This window comes from Octodon degus, unplaced genomic scaffold, assembly GCF_000260255.1.
Source record: "Octodon degus isolate 3935 unplaced genomic scaffold, OctDeg1.0 scaffold00113, whole genome shotgun sequence".
Classification (NCBI taxonomy): domain Eukaryota; kingdom Metazoa; phylum Chordata; class Mammalia; order Rodentia; family Octodontidae; genus Octodon; species Octodon degus.
Window position 1 is genome coordinate 805,443 of NW_004524689.1, and position 6,542 is coordinate 811,984.

Genomic DNA, 6,542 nt, shown 5'->3' on the forward strand with positions numbered 1-6,542 from the left:
CCGGGCGCGCGTGCTGGAGCGGCTTAAAGGGGCCGCGCCGTCTCTGGCTGCCCTCCGCGACACAGAATTGTGAGCTTGTGGGCGCTGGGCAGGTGAGGAAGGCATCAACGAGCCCCTTGGCCCAGAACCCCAGCTGACTGTGTGGTATAAGGAGCTGACCCTAAGGGCTTTTTATTTTTTATTTTATTTTTTGGGGGAGGGGCTTTTTATTTTTTGAGATGTGGTCTCGCTCAGTTGCCTCAGCGGGGCTCAAACTGCAATCCTCCTGCCTCAGTCTCTCTGAGTACTGGGTAACTGTGACTGCGCTGCCTCGCCCAGCTCCAGCTGCACCCGCACCGGCTTCTTCGCCCCATCAAGCGGGTGTGCTGTCCACACCAGCCCTGGCCTGCACACCCAGCTGTTGTGGGCAGCCGAATTAGATAGAAATATTACAAGCGGTCCGACAGGGCCAGGCCCTCAAGGAGACCAGATGGAAGACAAGGTGACTTCGCAGCTTGGAAGAGCCACACTCCTCAAGACAAAAGAGGAAGCAAAGACAACCACATACTTCCCTAGGGATGGGCATCAGGGACTGATACTCTAAATGGGTATCAAGGGGCCGGGGAGATGGCTCAGTAGAATAAGCGCTTCCCGGGCAAGAGCAAGGGTCTGAGTTCAATCCCCAGTTCCGCCAAAAAGAAAAAACTAAATGGGTATCAATCACTTTAAAGAGCCCAAATGAGTCACTAACCCAACCCCAACAGGAAGAGACCCTGTCCTGTGTTCATGCCCGCTTGCTATGTGACTCGCTTCCCCATTTGGTCCTGGATTTAATCAATTGTACCTGAGCAGTGGTGCTTGTAACCTGATTGGTTGACCATAGCTTTGTCCCACCTCAAGCCACCTGAGCGAGTTCCCATGTTCTCCACCACCTTAGACCTGCCTCGCCGCATGGTTTTCCTCTATAAAAGTCCCTGGAAGAGACAGCTTCCTGGGGCCGACCTGCTCGGGATCACTCCTCCTGTCCCTCTCTCTGACGTTAGCTTTCTTTCCCTCAGTAAATATATTCTGGGGCTGGAGAGATGGCTCAGTGGTCTAAAGCACCTACTTAGAACAAGCTTAGCAAAGCACAGGGACCTCGGTTCGGTCCCCCAGCACCACATGCCAGCCAGCCCCGCCCCCTGGTGGGCTGAGCTGGCCACACACACACACACACACACACACACAAATAAATAAAATTAAAAATAAATAAATAAATATATTCTGCTCATAACCTCCATTTGTTCCTAAAATTCATTGTTTGCTTTTAGAGAACACAAACCCATTCCAGGCACTTTTTAGGTCGGGAGATAATTTTTCCTGTGTTATTCGGAGGTCATCCACCGACATCATTTTTTGCTCCCTGTGTCACAGCCACAGCCCTCAAGTCCACCATGTCACACTGCCTGGAGACCCAGCCTCTGGCACTTCCCTGCCTCCCTCCCTGCTGTGTGCACCTGGACGAGGGAAGGCAGGTCTTTAACCCGCAGCCTTCCCTTCCCATCCTTGGATGCTTCAGACCCATCCTTGTATTTCTTCCTTGCTGTTTGTTCCTTTTATCTTTTTCTTTTTTTCAGTATGGGGGATTGAAATCAGGACCCTGCGCCAGGCAAGCCCTAATTCTATTGAGCTATCTCCCTGGCCCTGTGTTTCATTTTTTGAGATAGGGTCTTACTTTGTAGTCCAGACTGGCCCCGAACTCACAGCCATCTGCCTCAGCCTCTGAGTGCTGGGATCGCAAGACGTGCCCTGCCATGCCCGGCCCTTCCTGGCTTTTACCTCCAGCTTCTCAGGCTCCTCTCCCAGCCCGAGCCTGCCTCTGGCCCAGGAGCCCAAGTTCCTGGGAGAAGCTGGGGCTGGTGTGGAAGCTCACTGGGAGTGAGTGTCACTCATGTCACACTCATGCGTGCCTACATGGCATTTGGCCAAGAGGGACAGTCAGAGGAACAGGTTCTGGATGCTGCAGGCTCCGGGGCCACGACAATTCGCAGCACGACTGGCCTGGTGCCAGCCTGGCCTGCCCGCCTGAGTCCAGGATGTAAGTGAAAACGTGGAGAGGGGAGCAGGTGGAGGGGAGGCCAATCTTCCACGGGCAGCAGGCAGAGGGCCAGCTGTCCCTGTGGAAACACTGTGCTTCTGTGGGACCCCCAGAGCACCCCTGCCTGGGCTTCTCCATCCAGGGCCCAGGGCCCAGTAGAGATGCCAGGGCAGACAAGATTCTACCTGGACTGGGCAGCACAGCACTGGCAGCTGGGCCCTGAAGTCAGCAGGCCAGTACTGCCTTGGGCCCCAGACACACTGCCACCTCCTCATCCCCAGGTCCCACAAGACACAGGGAGCAGAGGCTTTTTGGAACCTGTCCCTCGTTTCTGTGTTTATGGTGGGGATGAGGAGTGAAGTCGAGGGACAGAAGGAGCAGGAGTGGGGATCCCTGGACTCTGCCTCCCAGCATCCTGTCCACAGCACACAGCACCTGTACCCTGACCAGGAGGACACATCCTGGACCTTGGTCAGCCTCAGCAGTTCCTGTAGTAGCTTCTCCAACCCCCACCCCACCAAGGGCCCAGCCTCTCCCACTCCCAGGGGCTCCAAGGTCCCAATCACCTCCACCTGCTACCACCTGAGCTATTTTCTGACACCCATCTGCCACCCAGCCACCCGCAGTGAGGCACAGATGGGGGAGCTCTGTTCCCTGACCCCTGACCCCGGGGCCCCTCCACCCCACTTCTAGTGACTCTCCCTTCTTGGGAAGCATCCTGGAGGCTAGCCAGAGTCCACACCCACAGGCGGGCAGCCCAAGGCCAGGCTGGGTGCTGCGGGCTGACCGGGCGCAGGGCGGAGCCTCTGCCCAGAGCTGGCCCTGAGCCTGGCCTCACTGGGGACCGCAGTGCAGATGTGCACGCAGGTGCCCCTCCCCAGTCCTCGCAGGAAAGGCTGACCAGGCGCAGGGCGGAGCCTCTGCCCAGAGCTGGCCCTGAGCCTGGCCTCGCTGGGGACCGGAGTCCAGATGTGCATGCAGGTGCCCTCCCCCAGTCCTTGCAGGAAAGGCTGAATGCGAAAGTAGGTCTTTAAACCTAAATTATTCAAACAATCTGTGCACGTGACTAGGACCCAAAGCCAGCCAGCCTCACCCCAGGTGCCTTAAGGCCTCAGGGCCGCAGGGGGCCAGGGGAGGGCTCTGCAGCCACCCACCCAGGCTTCCAGTGCAGACTTGAGCAGACCCTGCCTCTGCAGCCCAGGAAGGGAAGGAGGAGGGCGGCCTGAAGGTGCCTGGGGACAGAATGGGGGTGACTAGGGAGAAAGTGCTAATTAGTCCCTGCACCTTCCAGGGCAGAGCTCGTGAAGGAACCGGGCCACAGACCCAGGAGGCCATGCCCTCCTTCCCTCTCTGCTCACGGGCACAACACCTACAGGTGCCAGGGCCACGAGGCAGGGGCTGGGCCAGGCCTGACCTCAGGGGGGCTAACTGGTGGGCAGCTTTCTGGGGACTGCCACCCCTCCTGCTGGGGCAGGAAGTTGCCCTGTCCCCAGTCCCCAGTGTGTGCCTGACACTTCTGGCTACTTATCCTCACAAAGCGGATGTCCTTCCAAGGGGCACTGAAGCTACTTGGGGGCTGCCTAGGAGTCAGGAAGTGCAGGAGCCGGTGGAAAGCAAATGCTTCATCCCCCAGGGTTGAGACAGAGCCCTTGCGAGATGCAGAAATCCCTGTGGTCGGGCTGGTGAGATGGCTCAGTGGTCTAAAGCACCTACTTAGAACAAGCTTAGCAAAGCACAGGGACCGCGGTTCAATCCCCCAGCACCACATGCCAGCCAGCCCGCCCCCTGGTGGGCTGAGCTGGCCACACACACACACACACACACACACACACAAATAAATAAAATTTAAAAAAAAAAAAAGCCTGTGCGGCACAGTGGGGGCTTCCCTGAGGCGGGCGACAGGTGGCACCTGGACTCTCCAGCGGCAGGGGTCCACACTGGCTCCACCTGATGGCAGGATGGTGGTCTGAGCTCCACAGACAAACCTACAAGACAGCGTCCCTGCCGTCACCCTTGTTTGTGAGCGGGAATAACAGTAGTTTCTGAGAATGGATCTCGCGGCCATGCAGACAGGGGCATCCAGGTGGCTGCAATGCGCACAAGTGTGTGTACTGTCTCTCTTCCTCGTTCTCTGTCTCTGTCTCTGCCCTGGGTGTAGCACTTGGAGCTCTAGGCCTAAGTAAGCGCAAGGCTGGGTGGGGGGAAAAGCCAGGAAGGTCAGTTGATGGCCTGAGAGTCTGGCTTCCCCAAGTGTCCATGAGCGTGGAGGGACACTGGGGTAGAATGCCCAGAACTGGATGCACAGGCAGAGTGGCGGAATCACCTGGATCCCCAACCATCCCCAACTTGTCTTAGGCCAGAGGCATGATGGCAAGGGAGGGCAGCCAGGGCCCCCACGGGCCCCAACCCCACTTCGTGCCGGGCATCCAGGTAGGTAGTATCATCCGGAGTGCCTGCCAGCTTCGGGGTCCAGAGTCTCGGGCTGTGTCCTCAGAAACAGCATGGGCCTCAGTGGGTGGTGGGGACAGGCCCCGAGGCAGTGCCTGGCAGGCCTGGGAGTTATATGCTCCCTCCTCGACATTGCTCACAAACCCAGCACACTCAGGGAGGGATCCCTGGGCTGGGGAGAGACAACACACACCCAGACAGCACCCCTGCCCACCCCAGGTCCTCTGCATGGCCCATCATGGCCCATAGGGCGTCACATGGCCAGGAGGGGGCAGGGCCGTCCCTGGGCACATGCCACCACTTTGCCTCCTGCCTGCCTGGGGCCTGCTGCAGATGGCTCTGTTCCGGGATCCTGGGCTCCCCAAGGAGGGCCCCCAGGGACTCCTCCACTCCTCAGCACCACACAGGTAAACAGCTCACACCTGAGGTGCAGCAGGCAGGTGGTGCAGCCACCATCCCAGTCCCTCTGAAGGCAGGGCCTCTAGGGACTACAGAGCCACTTGGAACAAAGCCAGCCTGGCCCGTGGCCCGGGTACAGCAGGAAAGGCCTTTTCTCCCGCCCTACACCTTGGTTATTATCTTCACTGCCGGTAGGAGCCAGGTGGGGGACACTCACTCCCAGAAAGGGTCTCATGCTGGCCTAGTGAATTGGTGTCCCCGTCCCAGGCAGCTATACTTGGCACAGAGGTCCCTGCGCCCACAGGGCCCTGATGGGGTGGAGACATCCCTCAAGAATGCCCAGCAACTCGAATATCCCCTACATGGACACTATCCCATCACTACATTTGTTGTCTTGTTTGGAGAACTGAAGAGTGAGCCAAGAGCCCTTGCTCAAAGCTCCACACCCAGCCTCATTTTTATCTTGAGACACAGGTTATACTAAGTGCCCATGCTGGGCAGGCCTCGAGCTGATGATCCTCCTGCCTCAGTCTCCCAAGTATCCTTACCAAGTACCACTCAGTGGCGTTCAGCGCGTTCACCTGTGGCCAACACCACTGTCCTGTTGAATAGTCCCAGCACCCCTTGGAAGCAAGCAGCAGCCCCTGGGAACCACCATACTACTTCCATTTCTCAGGGCTGCCTTCCCAGAGACTGCCAGGGGTGGCAGCTGTCATGCCCAGCCTGGCCCGTGGCATATGAATTCTCAAGGTCTCCTGCCTGGCCTGCACACCTGTCAGCATGCTGTCCTCAGAAGGGGTGTGGCTGGGGCACACACCGTGAGCCTAGGGAGGGCCTGTTAGGCTCTTCCTGGGTGGTGGAGGTGCCGTCAGGCCCCTCTTGGACTGGGTCCTGGGACCTGCATACACTCACCAGCACGTAGGGGCCGCCTCTGTCTTCTGCCACCTGTCAGGTGAGTGGTGGCACCTCGTAGGGGGTTCGGTTCTCTAGTTTTGATTAGCACACGTATGTAACAGTGCTCTCGGGGGACAAGCAGCCCTCCTTCCAGCTGCCGGGGCGCTGTCGCGGCACTCCCACTTGCCCTGTGCGCAGTGTCTGCCTGGGCTCGGGGTGCCCTCCTCGTGCTCCTGGCCGTCCTGCTGTCCTCCAGCTGAGAACAGGTGCTCCTTTCCTGCACGGGGAGTCGGCTCCCCTGTCTGCAAGAGTCTCTGCCTGAGCTCCCTGTTCCTCCCTGGTCTATGTCTGACATCACACCTGTCTTCATTACGCCCCTTTATTTTTATTTTACTTTATTTTTTTGGCAGAACCAGGGGTTGAACTCAGGCCCTTGTGCTTCCCAGGGAAGCACTTATTCTACTGAGCCATCTCCCTGGCACCGATTATGCCCCTTTAGCATGAGCTTTGAAATCACAAAGTATGAATCCTATAAGTTACTCGTCATTCTCAGGATGGTTTTGAGTATTGAAGGTGCCTACAATTCCATGTGAGTCTTTAGGATCAGCTTTCCATGTCTCTCTTTTTGTTTGTATTTACTTAGAAACAGAGTCTCACTATGCACCCCAGGCTGGTCTCCAACTCATGGTGATCCTCCTGCCTCAGCCTCCTAAAGGGTGGGATTACAGGTGTGTGCCACCTTTTT